Source organism: Cervus elaphus, chromosome 32 (assembly GCF_910594005.1).
Source record: "Cervus elaphus chromosome 32, mCerEla1.1, whole genome shotgun sequence".
In the NCBI taxonomy this organism is placed as follows: domain Eukaryota; kingdom Metazoa; phylum Chordata; class Mammalia; order Artiodactyla; family Cervidae; genus Cervus; species Cervus elaphus.
Window position 1 is genome coordinate 35163100 of NC_057846.1, and position 21528 is coordinate 35184627.

Consider the following 21528-nt stretch of genomic DNA (forward strand, 5'->3'; position numbering starts at 1 on the left):
GTTCTAGACTGCCTCTCTGTAAACGAATATCGTAAGTGTTTATAGCCACTGGTGTAGGAGAAAGAAAACTGGCTTATAAAGTGTGTTCAGAAACTTGCTTATGTATGCAGTCTGGAAAAAGTCATTTCTGATCTCTGAACCTCAGTTTGCTCATTTCTAAAATGAGAAAGTTACACTGGATGTTCTTATAAAATTCATGACAGCTCTAGAATACTCTAATGATATATCTAGTGGTACATATTGGAATGTAGACTTATGTGCTCTAAGAGATGAGAGGAAAAAAGTCAGGCAAGACATAAGTCAGGAAGATACAAGAGATGTTTTGGCAGTGATGAGACAGATTAAACAGTGTGAAAAATGGACAAAGCTTGTATAAATTAAGAGGCAGAATGAGAAACATCTTTGGGCAGAGGTAGACAGAGGATTGGGACTTCCCAGGTGGCACTAGTGGTAAAGAATCTGCCTGGAATTCAGGAGACACAGGAGATGTGTGTTTGATCCCTGTCTCAGGAAGATCCCCCGGAGGAGGGCATGACAACCCACTCCAGTATTCTTGCCTGGAGAATTCCATGGACAGAAGAGCTTGGTGGGCTACAGTCCATAGGGTTTCAAATACGATTAAAGTGACTTAGCCATCACACATGCAGGAAAAGAATCTAAAGACTGCTGGCACTCTTTTTTAGAAACAGAAACTCTGAAAATTAAGTCAGTTTCCAGAGAACAGAAACAGAAACTTAGAGGCATTTCTGAGTTTCATGAGTTGGTACATAATGTGGAAACACATGGACTGGAAATAGCAGTACCACTATGTAAAAATTTACACGTATAACAAGGAATGATACGGATCGTGGATGTTCTGAAAAGTATCCTCAGACTCATTTAAATATTTAAAAAATATTAGCTACTTATTTTAAATAATTTGAGAAATTAAATACACATTTTAAAATATAAATATTCCTAAATAGTGTGAGGGACTTTGTTATTGTTTAATTAGTGGCTTTGTTTTTGTCTATCCAAGTGTATCCTGAAAATTAGGGAAACAATGAGTAAATGTAGTTGGACACTATTTTTTAACCTATATCAGCCCCTGAAAGGCCAAAGTCCAGTCTTAGTCTAGGTGCAACATGTTTTCATTAATTTGGGTGAAGAATAAATAAAAAGCATGATTTTTTTGAAAAGCATGATTTTTAAAAATAATTTTATTATTTTTCATTTTCTTCTAACAGTTAAAACACATTAAAGATTTCAGTTGATAGACATTACAAAAATTTCAAAGCAAGGACAATTTACAGTGCATTTGTTTAATTGTTTTATTTTGTTTAGGGAATTATAATGTGCCAGAAAAATAAACTTGAGTTTCTAATCAATAAAGCAAGTAATATGACATATGTAATAACTTAAATCAGGCTAAACATATGCACTCACTCCAGTAAATTGTTGCTTCTCATAGGTTCCTAGGTTATGTATTCTAGAAAAATCTAATTTGTGCTTAAAATGTGAATTATGTATAAATAAGTATTTTTTAAAGTCTTTATTTTTAAATTTTTGGCTACACATGTCTTCATTGCTATGCACAGGCTTCCTCTAGTTGTGGAAAGTGACGGCTACTCACTAGTTGCAGTGCGTGGGCTTCTCATTGTGGGGGCTTCTCTTGTTCTGAGCGTGAGTTCTAGAGTGCGGGCTAAGTGGTTGTGGTGCACAGGCATAGTTGCTCCATGGCATGTGGGATCTTCCCGGACCAGGGATCGAACCTGTGTCCCCTGCATTGGCCAGTGAATTCTCAGTCACTAGACCGCCAGGAAAATCCCCTAAATAGATTTTTCTGATGTCTAAATAAACTGCTTTCCTGGAATTATACTTATGTTATTTGCATTTTACCACGCACAGAGGTTCATAGTGAATAGAACATCCTGTTAGCAACTAAAAAATCTTGGTTCAAGTTTTGCCTTACTCCTTGTTTCTTGTGTTACTTTCAGAAAGCTGCTCGACTTTTCTAATGCTCAGTTTCCTGACATGGAAAAAAGCAATAGTTAATAACATTTGCTTTCCGATTTGTTGTGAAGAAAACAGATGAAGGTTATAAACATATGGTTTGTGTGTTGTATAGTAGGTGCTCAATAAATTCACTGAGTAGGTGCTCAATAAATTACTTATGAATCACTAAATTAAAGGGAAATATAAGTCTGTTCTGGTTTAAAGCGTCTTCAACTCCATGTATTAATGCACTTAAGTGACAAAGCAGCAGAACATATTGCAAATAACATGGGTGCCAGAACTTGGGTTCTAAAGCTATTAAAATAGTTGTGTGATCCTAGTAGGCCAATCAAATGTATGTGGAAAAATGATCAAAAATAGTTGATCAATAGTTGATCAAAAATATTGAGCTATAATTATATAATGTGATCTGCTTCAATGATTCCCACTCTCTGGACTTTGAAGTTTCTGAAAATAGTCTCTGAATCTATATGTACATATATTATTTTGTCAATCAACAGATATTAAAGTATATTTGTTCTCATTAAAATTATTACTATTAAAAAGGGACCTACAGTCTGATACAAAAAAAACTGAGGATGAATTACTTATGTTGGACCTCTGAGATCAGCTAAAATTGTTCATCTCCATTTTTCATTATCACTGAGAATTGTCCTGTGAGATTCAGCAATCCTTGGCCAACGCTCAGCTCCATAGTACATGATTGGAATAGACTGGTGTCAATTCTGCCCTTATCATGAAAGAATGGCTTTCTAGAATACATGTTCTTCTAATTATGCCAGTGTATCCTTTCTTATCTGCCCCTTAGGTTGCCATCATTTTCTCTAGTAACGCCCTGATTTGCAGATGACTGCCCCACGTAGATGAGTTCTGTTTCGGCCTCCAACTCCATGTAGTACTTTGATTAGTCTTAAAATTCTTCTATTTTTCAGTGGAAAGAAATAAACCACATTTCTGGAAAATGAGGAAAGCATATGAAAAATGTTGCGAACCCTGTACTGACTTTAGATGAAAGGAAGAGAGTTTGAGCCAAGTTTATTGCGATACCCATGTACTTGTGTACTTTTACCTTCTTCAGAAACTGTCAGTGTGTTCAAGATGACACATGGTGGGTGGAGGCTTCCTGTCTTACCGCTCAAGGGTTCATCATGCTGAGTACTCAGTAGTCGGTTTATGTCCCTCATGGGACCTACATGACCTTGGGATGTGCATGAATCTCTCTGGGTCTGCTTTCTGGAGAACAGAGATGACACCTGTCACTGAGTTGTATGTGACAAAAGAGAGGTCTTTGGTGTATTCTATCAGTTTTGGAAGGTACTTGATGAAGTAGTCATCCCTTTTCTCTCTCATCACTTGATTGCCTGCCATTCTAAATGATTCCTTCCAGTTATTCTTTAGATCTCACTGAAAGAATTCTGCTGGTGTTCATTCTAGTTCTGTCTCTGCACTTAACACAGACACAGTCCTCATTAGTTTCATCAAAGTCATTTGGTAATCTCTTTAATGGGAAATCCCTGATTACAGTTGCATTCTTTTGGCAACCCTCAAGGGTTGAAATTGCTCTAATTTTTTTGGTTCTGTGCATTAGGCTGAGATGAAATCCCTTGAGGACAATCTCTTCCTTATTGAATTCCTGGGGAAAAAAAGACTATGTGTGAGCAAGGTGGGGAAATGTGCAACATTAAATGTAATGAATGCTGTGCCTTTTGCATCTTTTAATAGACCACTGTAAAAATGTAAATGTTCTTTAATTATTTTTACTTGTGAGATTCATATTTCTTCCAAATGTAATTCAAGGCTGAGATCATCCAAAGATGGCCAGATTTACATTGATTACCCTGGCAGCTCAGATGGTAAAGAATCTGCCTGCAATACAGGAGACCTGAGTTTGACCCCTGGATCATGAAGATCCCCTGGAGAAAGGAATGACAACCCACTCCAGTATTCTTGCCTGGAGAATTCCATGGACACGGGAGTCTGGTGGATTATAGTCCATGGAGTCACAAAGAGTTGGACATGACTGAGTGACTAACACTTTCACTTTCACCATCACAATGTTTTCATTTGATTAATAGCATCAGAGGTGAAAATAGAATTATGTAGGGTTCATCACATATCACCGAGGTCTGAAAGGATAATTTAGAACACAGAGAAGAAGCTTCAAAACACAGCTGCAACAAACCCATCTGGAAAGAAACCTCAATCAAAATAATGCTCAGTGGAAGGAAAATATTTTCAAAGATCAAACTGTTAGGGGGACCAGTGCTTGATGGAAGGATCCCACATTACTTATTGTTAGTAATTGGTAATTGGACAGTTTAATGTATTGTTAAAACCTGTGTGAATGAAAAGGGGAAATCTTAACAATTATCCTGAGACAACAGGCTTTAAACTAAGGCTCTCCCAGGAAAGCCAGGATGGACGATCTACCTGGTAATAGTCCAATTACAATACATCTGCACCCTAAGTGCCCAAAAGACATCTTGTAATGAAAGACACAGTCAACTAAGAAAAATAGCACTCAAACTTTCAACAAAGCTGGGAAAGACTTGTTTGGCCAAGATGGGAGAGAAATTCTGGATGTGTTGAAAGTTGTGTACCGAGTAACAGTGTGTCTCAGACTGCTTCTACTGTCCTGAGTTTACAGGTTAGTTGTTTCGTTTAGTCTCTATGTCATGTCTGATTCTTTACTGCAGCCCTCCAGGTTCCTCTGTCATCCACTCTCTCCTGGAGTTTGCTCACATCCACGTCCATTGAGTCAGTGATACTCTCTAACCATCTTGTCTTCTGCCACCCCCTTCTCCTTTTGTCTTCAATCTTTCCCAGCATCAGGGTTTTTTTCCCCAAAGAGTTAGGTTTCATCTGTCAAAACAACTTGTTCCCTAGACTGTGATTTAATGAGTGATACTAGCTGGCAGTCACCCTAAGTGATGACTCTAAATCCTGACAGCTCTGCCATTGTTTAGCTGTCTTAGAAGGAAGGGTTTGATTACCATCATGAATAGCATAGAGTGGCTTCCAGTCTCATGGATTATTTTTTTTTTAAACTTATTGCCAAGGTCTGTAATTAGCAGGATGGTAAGAAATAGCTTATTAATTAAGACATGTGTAGATTACCATTAGGGAAAATGATTTCCTAGGACCAGATTGGTGGTGGTGGTTTAGTCACTAAGTATGTCCAACTCTTACGACCTCATGGACTGTGGCCTGCCAGGCTCCTCAGTCCATAGGATTTTCCAGGTAAGAATACTGGAGTGGGTTGCTTTTTCCTTTTCCAGGAGATCTTCCTGATCCAGGCATCGAGCCCAGGTCTCCTGCACGGCAGGTAGATTCTTTACTGACTGAGCTGCCAGGGAAGCCCAGGACCAGATTGGTCTAAGCTAAACCTTTCAGAAACTGCCTCATTCCAGTTGAAAGAAAGAGATCACAGACTTCTAAGATCCCTGTCGGCATCTTTTATCTGCACTTGCCAGCTCTTAAACCAGCAGTGTAATAACTTCAAGTGAACAAAACGTAAATGTACAATTTTATGGACCTATTAAATGAGGGCCCTATATTAGGTGTGCATTTTAAGTATAGACATTGATTTCATAGCAGCATAATTGATGAGGATATTCAAAAGTTGGAAAAAAAAATTGGCTTGGGAAGCAGCAAAAATGTTCAAGACTCAACAAAATTGAAAAAAAAAATGAAATCAGGATACCTAAGTTTTAATTTTAGTCCTTCTTTTGATTTGGTTTACAAATATTTGGAATTTAATACTTCTTGCCTTAAAAATAAATCAATGAAAATGTTCATGATGGTGTCTCAGCTGCTTCTAACTCTGCAGAGAGCATTGCCATGGAGAAAAGTGCTTAGATGCAAGGGTGGGAAGGGTAGGGAGACTGTGGAGCCGCATATATGTATGTAAAATGACCCTGAAAATGAGGTTCAACTTGGGAACAGATTGGCAGGCATTTGACTCCTCACACGCTAAGGAGATCCTCTCCTTCACACCCATTGGGTTGGGATGTCAGTTGCTAAAGAAATTCATCTTCCAAAAATATTAACTATGTGTTATGTATTTTCTATCCAAGATTACTGAGGAAATGTGGAAATTCATTAGTCTATTGGTTATTGGGATTTAAAAAAAAGACAAAAAAGTCATCTTTTTCATCCCACCAAGATTTAGTTTGATACGTTTTGCAGAAACTTTTAAAGATGATAAGACCTGGATGTATTTATCTATGTGTGTATGTGTGTGCAAATATTTTGTATTGGTTTAAATGGTTTAATTTATATTTGATTATTTTAAATTACATTAACATTAGACATGACCCTCTCAAGTTATCTTGTTGAAGACTCTATATCTAAGATCTCCACGACTTTGTCTGGTCCTGGCAGCCTTTCTTATCAGTGAAGTGTTAATGTCTTGGTCGGTTGTGTGGATCTACTTTCTAGATTAGCCAGTTCCTTCTATGCCATTAACTAGGAAACTCAAAACTCTTGAGGGCATTTCATTATTATTTAACATTCCTAATATGACAGTGAAAGTGTGGGGAGCTGGGTGAAGAAGTCGGCTGAGGTTTTCTTGTATGATAACCATTCTTGAAAACCTGGTGCCGTGAGAAAGCATTCCTTAGCAGGTGCAAGGGTGTTTGGGGAAAGCAGCTGTCGGGGTGGTTGAGCACATCGGCTCTGTAGTCAAATAAACCTGGATTTGCGTCTCAGCTCTGTTGTTTACAAGTTGTGTTGTTTACCGTTATTGAACCTTTCAGATCTCTATGTCCTTAATATGTTAGCAACCATTTTATTTTATTATGTAATTTCATATCCAAAGCAGTTAGGTGATGGCGGGTCTATGAGGGTAATGTTCTTTAAGAGTTCACATTTAAATTTCTTCAGGCCCAGTCTGCTTAATGGTAAATGAGTGAATGTTTAAAAAAAATATGCTAATTTCTGATAAACAAGCCATTTCCGTGATGACCATGATGACGTTAATTGGTGCCGCTTCTCTATAGCTCTACCCTCTTCATTTACTACCATTTCGAGTCTTTTGCTTAAGTTTTTCTAGACCTTGCTCATTTTTCTTGCTAACATCTGTTGCTGTGTTAGGGGAAATTTTGAATGAACAGATGAAATCTTCCTACTAGCTACTGTCCTAAATATAGTCTCTGACATCAGGTCTGGCTAGAGAGATAGCCGAGGTTATTTTTAGGAAGTCAGCACATAGGGAAATTAGGTAATAGTAAGAAAGTTCTGGTTTCTATCTCTGTATATAACCCATTATGAGACACATGCATCTACACCAGTATCTTGTTTTCCTGCCCCTTGGGTATTCCGAGTTACTCCCCATCTTGCCTTTAGAACATTAAACAGAAGCTTGAGACAGGAGGTAGCAAATGCAACCTTTGCATTTGATCCTGTGATTTTTCTGTGCAGAGCTTCATAGAATTTCATTTCAGGTTAATAAGAGGGAAATTGGAACTGAGGAGAAAGCTTAGGCTCTGCCAAAATATACCAAGGGTTACTAAGTTCAAATGTAGAAAATAGAAAATGGGAATAAAAGTGGAAAAGTCCTGGCAGATGGCTGTGTAGCAGTCTTTCCTTAAAAACAGAATGGCGCCCAGCGCTTAATGGCACAATGTCTTATCACAGAATTATAACAAAATTGCTGTGTTTATGCATCTTTCTTTTCTAAAGCCTGAGTGTCTGACAGCCAGATGATGCATCTAATACCACCCTCACTTTCCAGAGTAGAAAGATGAGACAGAAAACTATCACTATCCTGCCAGGAAAGCATTTCTAAGCATTTAATAACAGCCATTTAGGCTGCCTCTATGCAATTCTACACATAAGTATGAATGTCAGAAGTTTATTGAATGTTCCAGGTGTTTCAGATACACAGTTGGTTTATTTTTGTATAAATAATACATTCAGGTAATTGAGATATAAAATTTTTATTTGGAGTTTTATCAGCATGCTCGCAATTATAGATTAAAAAGATTTCCCCTTTTCAAAATGATACACGTGAACTTAGAAAGCAGAAAGAGATTCACAGATTTAAAGAGTGAACTTATGATTGCTGGGGGAAGGAGTGGGGTGAGAGATAGTTAGGGAGTTTTGGAATGACATGTACAGACTGTATTTAAAATGGATAACCAGCAAGGATTTGTATAGTGCAAGGAACTCCCTCAATGTTATGTGGAATCCTGGAAGGGAGAGGAGTTTGGGGGAGAATGGATATATGTAAAGGTATGACTGAATCCCTCTGCTGTTCACTGGAAACTATCACACCATTGTTAATTGGCTCTATCCCAATACAAAATAAAATGTTCAAAAAAAATTCCCCCCTCAAAAAAATAAAGGTTTCCCTTTTTTATTTCCTACCAATTTCATTTGTCAGGTTCTTTTAAATATTATTAGGAATATTTTTTATTTATTTTAGGCACATTTTTAGTAAATAATACTTTATTCAGAATCAGAATAAATGACTTATTGGATATCAGATATTATTAACAAAAAAATTCCGTATATTGCACAAAACTCACTAGACAAAGACATCTTCCAGTAAGTTAACTAAGGTAACTAACATCAGCTACAACCGCCCAAACGGTTATTAGTGTAATTCTTCAAAGAGGTATTATACTAGGCATGGGATGATTACTATAACTTAATACTTTCTGTGATGGCCACTCAGGTTTGTCAGCAGGTGTGATTCTTCATTCCAAAGCACCAACTCTTCTGCACATACTTTTGAGTTTTGTCTTCTCTCCGGGAGTCAGCTGTTACCTCTTATTGCTGTAACACCTCCCAGCGACAATTCCTATAGGCTTCAAACCTGATAAGAATAGGAAAGTTAGATAATCAAGCTTGATAATTAGTGCGGGAGCTTGAATCTCATGGCTTAAATAGAGGTTTAAAAAGAATCCATGGGACTGTAATTGCAGACTATAGGATATGGTTTTCATAAAGTAGACCCACAAAATCTGGTCGGATTCTCCTTCCTGTCCAGAAGATGGAACTGTGTTCCTGAAGCCCTCCCCGCACTGAGTTCATTGCTGAAACTTGCCAGGACAGTGGGTGTGGGTCCCCAGGAGGCATGTCTGGCAGTTCTTAGCATCCAGCTTGTTGATTTGCCATATTCCTTTCCTTTGTTCTGCTTATTGTGACGTTAAAACTAACCCAGGCCGTTACGTTCTCAGTGTCGCTATTACAAATTCATGATGAAATTGGCCATGTGGAGAAAGCAATGAGTGTGGTAGATTTCTTTCATTGTAGCCATATTTGTTAATTACTGGGTGGGGTTTAGGAAGAATTTATTCATTATTTATGAACAAGTTATTGATTATTCCTTCCAGTTCATATGGACAATCTCGAGGTAGAACAGGTTTAATTTTAAAAATACTTGAAAGACATATAGTAGTTAAAACAAAATCTCTGGATTAAGACAGCCTAAATTCAGATCTAACATATATTTTTCTTTGCTACGTGCTGTTTGGCAAGTTGCCTCATTCTTCTCATGCAAAGTACAGATGATGATAGGAGTTGCTTCATGGGTTGTTATTGTGAATGAGTTAAATGAGTTACTGTGTGTGATAAGCTGGAACAACAACAGGGCTGGGGTAAGCTCCATGTAAGTGTTCAGTTCAGTCGCTCAGTCATGTCTGACTCTTTGCAACCCCATGAAGTGCAGCATGCCAGGCCTCCCTGACCATCACCAACTCCCAGAGTTTACTCAGACTCATGCCCATTGAGTCGGTGATGCCATCCAGCCATCTCATCCTCTGTCGTCCCCTTCTCCTCCTGCCCCCAATCCCTCCCAGCATCCGAGTCTTTTCCAATGAGTCAACTCTTCGCATCAGGTGGCCAAAGTACTGGAGTTTCAGCTTCAGCATCAGTCCTTCCAATGAATATTCAGGACTTATCTCCTTTATGATGGACTGGTTGGATCTCCTTGCAGTCCAAGGGACTCTCAAGAGTCTTCTCCAACACCATAGTTTAAAAGCATCAATTTTTCGGTGCTCAGTTTTCTTCACAGTCCAATTCTCACATCCATACATGACCACTGGAAAAACCATAGCCTTGACCAGATGGACCTTTGTTGGCAAAGTAATGTCTCTGCTTTTTAATATGCATCTAGGTTGGTCATAACTTTCCTTCCAAGGAGTGTCTTTTAATTTCATGGCTGCATTCACCATCTGCAGTGATTTTGGAGCCCCCAAAAATAAAGTCTGACACTGTTTCCACTGTCTCCCCATCTATTTCCCATGAAGTAATGGGACCAGATGATCCCATTTTTGGGATCTTAGTTTTCTGAATGTTGAGCTTTAAGCCAACTTTTTTACTCTCCTCTTTCACTTTCATCAAGAGGCTTTTTAGTTACTCTTCACTTTCTGCCATAAGGGTGGTGTCATCTGCATATCTGAGGTTATTGATATTTCTCCTGGCAATCTTGATTCCAGCTTGTGCTTCTTCCAGCCAGCCCTTAAATAAAATGAAAACTTTTGTAGAGATGCTCCATAAAGACAACTGTAAGCATTAGTTTTTAGCTTTTTTAAAAAATTAATTTTGTTGTTGTTGTTGCAATGCATGACTTTTCTAGTTGTAGTGCATGCGCTCTGGAGTGCATGGGTTCAGTAGTTGCAGTCCACAGACAGTAGCCTCATCGGCATGTAGGATCTTAGTTCCCCAACAAGAGGTCAAACCTACGCTCCCTGCATTGGAAGGCATATTGTTAACCACCAGACAGACTTCCAAGGAAGCCCCTATCTGAAGCTTTTAAGCCCCTAAAGATATCAGCCCCAAACTCCTCCATGACTTACCATATTAATAGTAACCAAATAAAGAATATACTACTCATGTCATAATAATAAGAAGAAATCAGATGTGTATCAGGCAAACAGGATATAATGTAGAACCCAGGGCTTTTGAAATTATTCCAGGTTTCTTCTCATAATAATCACATTGTGGCCTTACTTAAATAAAATTAACTCTTTAAAATCATTAACCACTGCAAGCATAAATATTAATATCCACTTACTTGTGTTTCCAAATTGCTAAGTCTACCTGTAGCATTACTTGAGCATTGCACAGATATTATTGGAGGAGATAATCCTCAAAAAGCTACTGTTCTCTTCTTTTTTCCTCTTTCTTTCCAGTGGGAAAGTATATGCTTTGAAGTATATGCAATGAAGTATATGCTTCCCTGTTGTTATATATAGTTTTTCCCTCTCATCTTTATGCCCACATGTCTTAGGAACTCCTTTATAGAATTAGGTGAAGATTACCACTAATATGATCTGTTACCATTAACATTACCCAAATTGTCATGATTTACTCTTCTTGGACTTATCATGACCCATGTAGTTTTAGGAAACATTCTGGACCCTGCAGAGTTTGTAGCACTGATTAGAAATGGAGCAGATCTGTAGTGTTTCTGAATTTTTACATTGATTATGTGATTGTTCTGTGAGAGATTTTTTAAAAGCTGGTTAAATATGTAAAACTGTAGACCCAGGCATCACATTAGTCTATTAGCTGGAACAAAAAAGGATAAGTTCCCATCAAATAATAGGAAGTTTGAAGAACTGTATACAGATGCTAAGTGGTCAGATCTATGAAAACAGTAAGCAGTTTGATCTGAAATTTGGGGAAGCTGCATATTATGGGAGTAGGGAGGGCTATGTGAAGCCTTATGGATAAAAGACTGACTCCATCCTACTGGAGACTAAATTCTCTCTGGCTCCACTGGAAGAGCAGTGTTGGAGCTCTCCTCCAAGTCACCAAGAAGCCAGTCCAGCCCACTTCCCATATCAATTTGAGTTAACCGTACAGTGTAATATTTGGTGGTATTATTCTTAACATTTTCCATTTTTGTGAAAGGGAAACCACCCCCCAAAAAATATACTCTTAAATAGGCAACAAATTAGTAGTCCAAGCGGACACATGTAGCTCCCCGTGGAAGGGGCTGACTCTAAGCTCTCCCTGTATTAATATGATAGGACCAAATAAAATGGAACCTTCATTTCATGAATGAACATCTCTCCAAACAATTTTGCCTTGCTGAGCTTTGTTTATTAACTTCTTTCAGTATCCATGGAAAAAAATCTCCATGTCTCCTTTTTCTCAGCCCACTTTCCTGACAGATAGAACCTCTCTCTCTCTCCTTGACTTTTTTGTGAATTGCACTTGAACTGCCCAATCCTGAGAAAATGAATGAATGACTCACCCTCTATTCGGTTGTGGATCTTCTGCAGCTGGCCAGCACTGTCCTATGCACGTGAACTCTGTCATCAGGGTTGAATTAAGATATTAACTGGCAGTTACTCATTAATTTCCACCATGAACAATGACTTGACTCTGTCAACCATTTCTGAAACGTTTCTGCTGGCACTTTTCATGCTGAATTGAACTGGACTTAAAAGCTGGGACAGGCACACGGGAGGAAGTTAGAAATACCAGTTATGTTGGTGGCTGCTGTCCAACAGGAACTAAGGCCAATGGATTTAACACAGAATGTAGGACAAAAGACATGAACACACACATGACCGATTATACTTACATTTGCGTTTCACTTTTAGGGTACCTCTATGAGTTATTTGTAGTTCTTGTCATATTTTTTCCTCATGTATACTTAAAAGATAGAGCAGATATACTGCTTATTTTTTACAGAAAAAAATGGGTTAAACAGTCAATAACTGAGCAAAAGCTATGCCCGAGTACTACAAACTTTTACCTTTCACAGCCCCACCCTTTAAATTGTATTATCCCAATTTATAGGTGTGAAAACTGAGACTAATTAACTTGTCTAGAATCAGGGTGGCAGAGCCAAGACCAGAATTCAACTTTCCCTTCCTCTAATTTCACATTGTTTCCTGTACAAACATGAATATTCTTTTTTTAAAAAAAAATAATGAATACGTAATGGCAGGGTTTGTATCCATCAGGCACAGTTTTCTGCCAGAATTACAGTGTTTACCTGAAGTAAAATATGCTCATAAACAAAGCAGAGAGTGCAGCTGGTGATTACGTCTGGGATGATTAACTGGCATATACAGTATTTTTTTCCTTCAGTTGCAAAATGAATGCAGTGAAACCTCAGGGTAATGGGTTTATTCCCACATGGGAGAAGGTGATCTGAATGATATACCAGGGAAGTGCTTCACGTGGGAATAATATTTCAAGGGATTCATTATGTATCTTTTGTAATTCTTAAAATAGTGTTCAGTGTCTACACTTTTCAACTTAAAAGCTATATATCACATGCATACAAACCTATATTCAAATATATACTTGGCTTGAAAAAATAGAGCATTTGTTAATGAAATGTAAACAGTATTATAAAAAATATTTATAGGGAATTGGATAAGATTCAGGGCTGAGAGGAAAACAGTGGGAAAAAATCCTAAATACTACGATATCATACTTGGCATTGTCTATAATAGCTGTTTAATAACTGTCAGAATATAGAGCATAAATTGAACTGCTTATGCTGCTTTTTAAGGAAAAATTTTCTCCCCTTTAGTCCAGCCTTAGCAGGGGAAAAGAAGTGTTCAGTTCTCAACATGATTGTTAGTCTCACATCGGATTTTGGGATTCTACCGATGGAGACTGTCTGCAGATGTCCCGGTATTTGAAGGAGCAGCTTGAAGGAAAGAAGGTGGAAAAGGAGCATCCTTCACCCTCCTCTTACAGAGTGCTGAAGTGACAGACTGCAGTGGCACACAGTCATATCACTGTATTTACCCCTTGGCCCTTTCTAGAAGCACAGTCACTGCACCTGTGCTCAGGTAGTCTGATTTGCATGCTGCATAGGAATAGTGATAGCAATAAAAATGCGGTGCATGAGGACAGATTTATTTTTTTTTATCACATATGTAAAAGGTAATCCAAAAAAGAAAGCCTCTGTCCATCCCCAGAACTTTCAACATGACCATCTGCAGAGAGTAGATCCTTTAAAACCAAATGCAGCTGGAAAGTTCCCACATGTCATTTTCAGACTCAGAGTCTAGAAACAGGAGTGCCCAGGTGGGGTATGGTGAGTGTATTAGTTAGGGCTCTCCAGGGGGACAGAACTCACAGAATGTGTGTCTACATGTATAGAAAGAAATTTAAGGAATTGGTTCTTGTGATTAGGGAGGTCTGAAATCTGCACAGTGGAACAGCAGGTTATAGACCCAGAGAAGAGCTGATATTGAAGTTCAAGTTATAAAGGTCATCTCCTGGCAGAATTTTCCTTGCTTAAGGAGATCAGTCTTGTGCCCTATTCAGGTCTCCAGCCAACTAAATGATGCTCACCCGCGTTATAGAAGGTCAATGTGCTTTATTGTCTACCTATTTAAGTTGAAGCTCATCCAAAAACACCCTCATTGACACATTTAGACTATAGGCACCATAAGCCCAGCCAAGCGGACACACAAAATTAACCATCACAAGTCCATCTCTAGTCAACTTGGCACCCATACACATCTCATTTAATCATACTTAATCACAATCTAACTAATTACAGTCACTTTCTAAGGAACTGGAGTTTAGGGCTTGACCAGAAAAGTTTTGAGGAGACAGTTTTGTCCATAACATGGGAGTAGGCTTGGCCTTCTTTATTCTCATTCTTATTGGCAAATACCATTGAGAAGAAGGGATGTTCCCTTTTATTTATTTTACCATTCTCTATGTCTAGCCTTTAATGCTTCTGCCATGAGAGAATAGGATGCGAGCTGGGGCACAAAACCAGGATTGAGTCCAAACATCCTGAAAGTTAGCAAGGAGGACACTCACATCAGTGGAGTAGAGATGGAAAAAGTGAACAGTTGAGACTGGTAGAAGACAGATTTGTTCTAACATGAAAGAATGGATATCAAATACAATAGATAAGTCCTAAGATGTTTTGGGAGATATATTTCTTCCAGAAGAAATATATTTACTGAAATCTTGGGAAAACTAATTTTACGGTCAGATACAACCAAGCCATCTTCCTTAGATTCCAGAGTCCTTTGAGCAGCTAGAGCTTTGATAAATGTTGATGTCCTTGGAGATATGGCATGCCACTGGGGAAAGAAGAAAGATGTTCATAATGGTGGATTATTATCATTTGCCTAGGAGTCTCTTTGATTCTTAGTAGCATACTACTTCTACCTGAGGAGTGTAGACACCCTGAGGTCTTCATGCCTCTGGCTAGTCTGAATTGAAACCACAGGATGCCCCTTTTACTTCAATGAGTCAAATCTGAATTTGGCTCTGAACGAGGATCTGGTGGGGCTGGCAGAAGGTATCTCTCTTGAAATGAGAAGATGCATGCCATTGAGAGAGACTCATCATCTAAACAAAATCCTGGTGAAGATTCCCCAGAACCTTCACTGACAGTTTGAGCTTGTCAATGAAGGCCATGCTTATGGAGAGAGGTGATGATGGCATCCTCTCTCTCCACGTCTAGGTGGTATTTTCAACATGGTGTTCTTACTTTTCTGTCTTGTCCTGACAAACAACAAGAAACTAAATTGCCACCCTAGAGTGTGCCTTTAGAACTTGAGGGTCAAGTGGAAGAACCGTAGAGGGCAGACAGCTATATGTCAAGTGTCTTTTTGTTCCCCTATCTGTTCTTTGTCCCCCTTCAAGAGCACTGCAGCTGCCTCACACACCACACACTCATCCATTTTGTTCCCTACTTTTAGTATTCGCTTGAAGATCTGATTTGAAAACAGATAGTGTAAGTAAAATACAGTTGCTTCTCTAGGGATCCATTTTCCCAGATTTCACTGTTGTTCTATGTATAGTCACCTTGTCTATCATCAGATATATGTTGAACTGTTGCATGTAAATATATTTCAATTTTTTAAAAACTCAAACAGCATGCTTACAGTCATCATAAGTAACTGTATATGTCAACATCACCCTACCCCTGAGTCCTCCCCCACCAAAAACGAAATAAAGGGCAAGTGAATAAATAAATAAAATTGTTCAGACTGCTGACCTTCCTGTCAACAAAGGTGACACGAATTACATGAATCTGTTTTCCAGCTGGAGACGTGGGCGCAGCCAAGAGTATGCCTACATCATTAACACCACCAAACCCAACAGACTCCAAACAGCAGCTGTGTAAAAAGGCCGACCTTGGTATTTTGTGTGTTTATGAGGACTTAAAAAAATATGGACATGCACACAAAGCTGAATTAATGACACCAGATGATGGGTAGAGGATAGAAATTTTTAGGAGCAGTGGTCTTCCCCTTTTAATAAAATGAAGAAAATGTTGTTTCTGAAAGTATGTTTATAGAAAATATATTTTCCCCCAAATATGTTTAATACAGTATTTTCAGTGCTTTATTAAAAGGGGAAGAAAAATGGAGGAAAAAAGGCTCTAAACTTGCCACTCTACTTCTGTTACAAATTTAAGAGACAAAGAGTTGGGGAAAGAGAGAGAGAGAGAGAGAGAGAGAGAGAGAGTGTGTGTGTGTGTGTGTGTGTGTGTGTGTGTGTGTGTGTGTGTGTGTGTGTGTGTGTGTGTGTGTGTGTGCGTGTGTGTGTGTGTGCTCAAGCTCTTGTTTGCTCTATCAATGTAGTAAATGAAATGATTGTTGGATCACCTCTGGAGTAATATGGGAAGTCTTATCTCAGATCGCAATTTTATTTCCCAGTGGGAGATTTGGGCTATGAGCAGAAAGATTTGGCTTGAGGTTAGTTTTCAAGTTCCCAGAGTTTTTGCACCTTCCTAGCACCACACTTAGACTCACTAATCTTTTCTATCTTTAAGACAGCTGGATAATGAGCCATCTGCACAGTTGGAAATGGATCTGGTTTGTTCTACATTTTACAGTAGATACAGGTCAGTTACAAAACAAGGATGGGGAAATTTGAAAACATTAAATTTTATTTCATGTCATATGATACAGTATATGTGTGTTTTTTAAGAAAAGCCCACATATATTATCCCAGGTGGCTCGTGGTAAAGAATCCGCCTGATGACGCAGGAGACGTGGGTTTGACTCCTAGGTCGGGAAGATCCCCTGGAGAAGCAAATGGTAACCCACTCCAGTCTTCTTGCCTGGGCAATCCCATGGACAGAGGAGCCTGGCAGGCTACAGTCCATGGGGTCAGAAAGAGTAGGACAGGACATGACTTAGCAACTGAATACATGTGCATATATAGTGTAATTGGATATTTATATTGGACTCTTCTCATATAGCTCACAATAATAATGATATTTATGAAAACCTCAGCAGCTTGAGAAGGAAATTTTCCCCAACAAGATGACTGACACCAGTTTTCAAAGTGGTAGGGAGAAACTGAGGCATGAAATTACCCTAGGACAATAGTGTTGAAATGAGACAAAATAATTGCATTATCTTTCCTCACATCTCTCTTCTGGATATTACCTTTTAGCATAGAGATAGTACCAGAAAGAAATAGACATTCTAAATCAAGACCAATGTTACAAAAAATTAGTATCATTATTATCATTACCCTTATAGAAACTAAAAATGGCATCAGTGCTCAGGATTTATACTGTAACAGTCTGTTACTTACCTGAGATAACTACTTTTAGACACGTCACCCTTATTAACAGGCATGTATTATGAATTCACTTATGGAAATATCTTCTCACAGAGTTTTCTCGGAGACTTTTCTGAGATCTTGAAATGAGGTCTCAGAAACGCAATTAGAACTTAGACATTTCGTTTCCCAGCAAACACTGATCCTTTTCAGGGAAATTCTATAAATAAAGAAGCAAAGCTGCTTGTCAGTGGTTTGAAGTAGCTGGGTTAGATTGTGAATATTAATGTGTAAATTACAGCCTAAGTCAGCTATACACAACTTGGGGTGTATGCATGTCTTCCAATGGTTTGTTTAAAATATGATTATACATTCTGGTCTAATTGAGTTTCAAAAAAAAAAAACTTGAGATACCGCTTGCTACTTCAAGATGTTTTTCCTTGAAACATTCAAATAGGTGAGATCCTCCAAAAGTCAAATGTTAAAGTTTACTTGTACCGGTTTTAGGAAACATTCTGTTCTCAATAATTCCAAGTGAAAATGGTGGTTACATTGGAGGTCATAAGACCCAAGTCTTAAAAGCGCCAAGCTCGAATATGGCTGGTTGACTGCTGGGAGGGTTACAGCATCCCTTCAACAAGAGATCAGAAATGAGGAGCCAGGAGCCTTCTGAGTGCGAAGTCAGGATCAGGAGAGAGGTTGTTGGCTCTTCTCTAAAGAGTACTATTTCTCTGCTTGAAGGAGCACTTTTAATTCAAAATTATATTGAAACATAAAAGAGTTCATGGGGATGAGTTAATCTCAGGCTAAGTAATGAGCTACATATAGTTCACTATCCAGTGATCTTTTCTGTGTAAACACATTAACACAGCAACTACACAATTATGCAGGTCATTACAGGGCTTCTCCCAAGTTAAGGACAAACCCTTGGCCACTAGCCTATTGGGAAAACCCTTTGCTCAAAGAAGGGAAGGAAATATCTCTGGAATCACCGCTCTAAGTTCTTGGCTTATGACATACTTCTCTGGCATTTAAAATTAATGTTCACTAGGTCATGTGATCCTTTCCACTGTTTGTTTCACTGGTCATACATTTTGTTAGTCCTTTCCTCTATGCTAATTAGAGAATTCTCAGTATCTTTTCTTATACCTGTCTTAACATGATAGAAAATTTCTGCCTGGTGCTAGAGAGATTTTTGGGTTGTGACACTGTTGCTGAATTAGTTTTAAAAGTTAATTGCACTATTTGATAGAGCTACAACTCTAACATGAATGCTGTATCATTATGCCTTCAGAAAAAAATGCTTATAATTACCTTCTTTTAAACTGTGGTTTCTAATGAAAGGATTCTCTCTAGACTTTTCTCATTCTAGGTGTGAAGATATTAACTTTCAGACTGAATGTTCACTGGAGAATTTATTCCTGATTATCCCAAAGAGCTTTATTCTACAAATGTTGGTGTCTCCCTAGTTAAATATACCTCCAGTGCAAGTAAATGTAGCTGAGGTTAAGAATTCTGTGATATCCTCATACAGCACAGAAAGATTAAATCGTATTTCTAAGAGTCACAAGTTACGGGTACAGTAGAAAGGATGTTCTTGTGACATTATCTTAATGCTAGTTATATTTGAAGTCTCTTGTAAATGGCATTTTCTTAAGGCATATTTGCTTTTAGCAATTTAAATCATATGGCTTGACATATATATGATGCTTTGTGGTGGACCATACGAAAGATAAAGAAAAAGAAAAATAAATAAAATAAAGGATTTTATTTTACAAAATAAAATAAAGGATTCTCTGCCCAATTGAAAACATACGTATACTTTTGCCCTACTTGACTCACACCACCTGAATAATTCAGATTACTTTGCCAAAAAAGGCAAGGCAAGGTATGTATGAGCGTGTCCCTACATTTACATAGACTTCATTGTTGAGGGTTTCTTTGAATTTGATGGAGAATATTGAGCAATTGGGTAAGTCTATGAACATGAATGTCAATTACAAATATTGGTCATCTCAGTTTGTATGGAGCACACTTTCTGTTGGACCAGGCAGTATAAACTTGGGTGAGAGGATCTATATTTTATAATAATTTCATGTTAAGTTGCCAATATGCTTTTCCCTCTTTATTTTCCTAAGTCCACATTCTCCAAAGACCATAATTCCTGCATCTTAAGCAAAGGTGAATTGATAAAAACATTATTTGGAAAGTGATTAGGGATGTTCAGGTAAAGAATTGATAAACTACTTGTTTTTTTCAGATTATTGAGGAATGATTGGTAATAACTGACTAATATAATTGTATGTGTTTAAAGCATGTTATTGATTGTTTTCATAGTAGTGCTATAAATTTCACTTAGTCCAGCTAACTAGATGAAATTAAAATGGGTTTATGAACAATACAATCTTCATAAGTTTTTTCATTATGGCAAAATTGTTTGCATTTATAATATTCTTTAAGTGTACAGTATAGTACTGTTAACTGTAGGCAGGATGTTGTTCAGCAGATCTCTAGTTCTTCATCTTGCAGAACTGAAATTTTTTACCCATTGAATAGCAGTTCCCCAAAGTAGTCTACCCAGGTGGTGAAGTGGTAAAGAATCCACCTGCCAATGCAGGAGATGCAAGAGACGTGGGTTCGGTCCCTCGGTTAGGAAGATCCCCTGGAGGAGGAAATGGCAACCCACTCCAATGTTCTTGCCTGTAAAATTCCATGGACAGAGGAGCCTGGCAGGCTACAGTCCATGGGTCACAAAGAGTAGGACATGACTGAGCGCATACACACACACACACACACACACACACACACACACACACACAGCAGTTTCCCATTTTCCCCTTCCTCTGGTCTCTGCAACCACTATTCTACTCTCTGCTTCTCTCAGTTTGACTGTTGTAGATTCCTCATATAAGCAGAATCCTATAGTGTTTGACCTTCTGTGACTGCATAGTTCACTTTGCCTATGACCTCCAGCTTCATCCAGGTTGTTGAATGCTACTAAAGTTTTCACAAGACCAGTTTGGTGACCAGGACTTAGCTGAAGTCAAACGGAGTGTTCCTGGCCCCTGCCTCCTTGACTTGACTGTGGCCCTTCCTCATTCCCACCCCGTTCTGTAGAGCTGTATCCTAACCATCCTTCAGGGTCCTGCTCACATGCCAACTCCGCTAGGAAGTTTTGTTTCCAGAGAGAGTTCTGTCTTAACATTAGAAAACCAATGGCCCTCTTGATAGTACTTTGCAGTGCCATTTGTATCTATAATCTATCTCAACAATGAAAGTGAAAGAGCCTGAAGGCTGGAGACAATGTTTCTCTCCTTTTCATGTCTTCCACTGGGCCTTGTATTTAATGGGTTAACGAGCAATGAACCTGCAGTAAGTATCTGAGGATAGATAAATAAGCATGGAAAATACATCCTGTCCCAGGTCTGAAAAAGTGAATTATAAATGTAGACACTGTGGGAGGTGAGCTTTTCAAACACTCAAAACTGATTGAAAAGCAGTTTGGATATAGTAGATGGGCTACCTGAGCAAAGATACTGTTTCTTACCCATTTCTTGACTTCATAGAACCTTAGATTTGGAAGGCAATTTTGAAATCATCACATTTACTGGCTAGTTCTCTAAGTTAGAAAACATGGATCCAAAGACTGGAATGACTTACTTAAATGGCAAACAGTAGCTGCAGGAGTTGGGAACCCAGCTTTCCTGAAGCCAACGTCAGATTTCTTTTTACTCAGCTATACCACCGCCTACATGCTGCCTATTTTGGTCTCTAAGTTGTCATGAAAACAGGTGCTGGGTCCCTGTCAAAATGTACATTGCTGGGTATGGAAAGGTATGTGTGTATGTCTGTGTGTGTGTTTGTGTACGGAGGGAGAAGCAAAGAGTTTTGCAGCCATAGACTTTGTTAAGTTGCGTACAGCATACCCCACCTCTGGTTTATTCATTCTTCATGATGGCAGTGGGCTTCCTAGGTGGCGCAGTGGTAAAGAATCTGCCTGCCAATGCAAGAGACGCAGGAGACTCGGGTTCAATCCTTGGGTCTGGAAGATCCCTTGGAGGA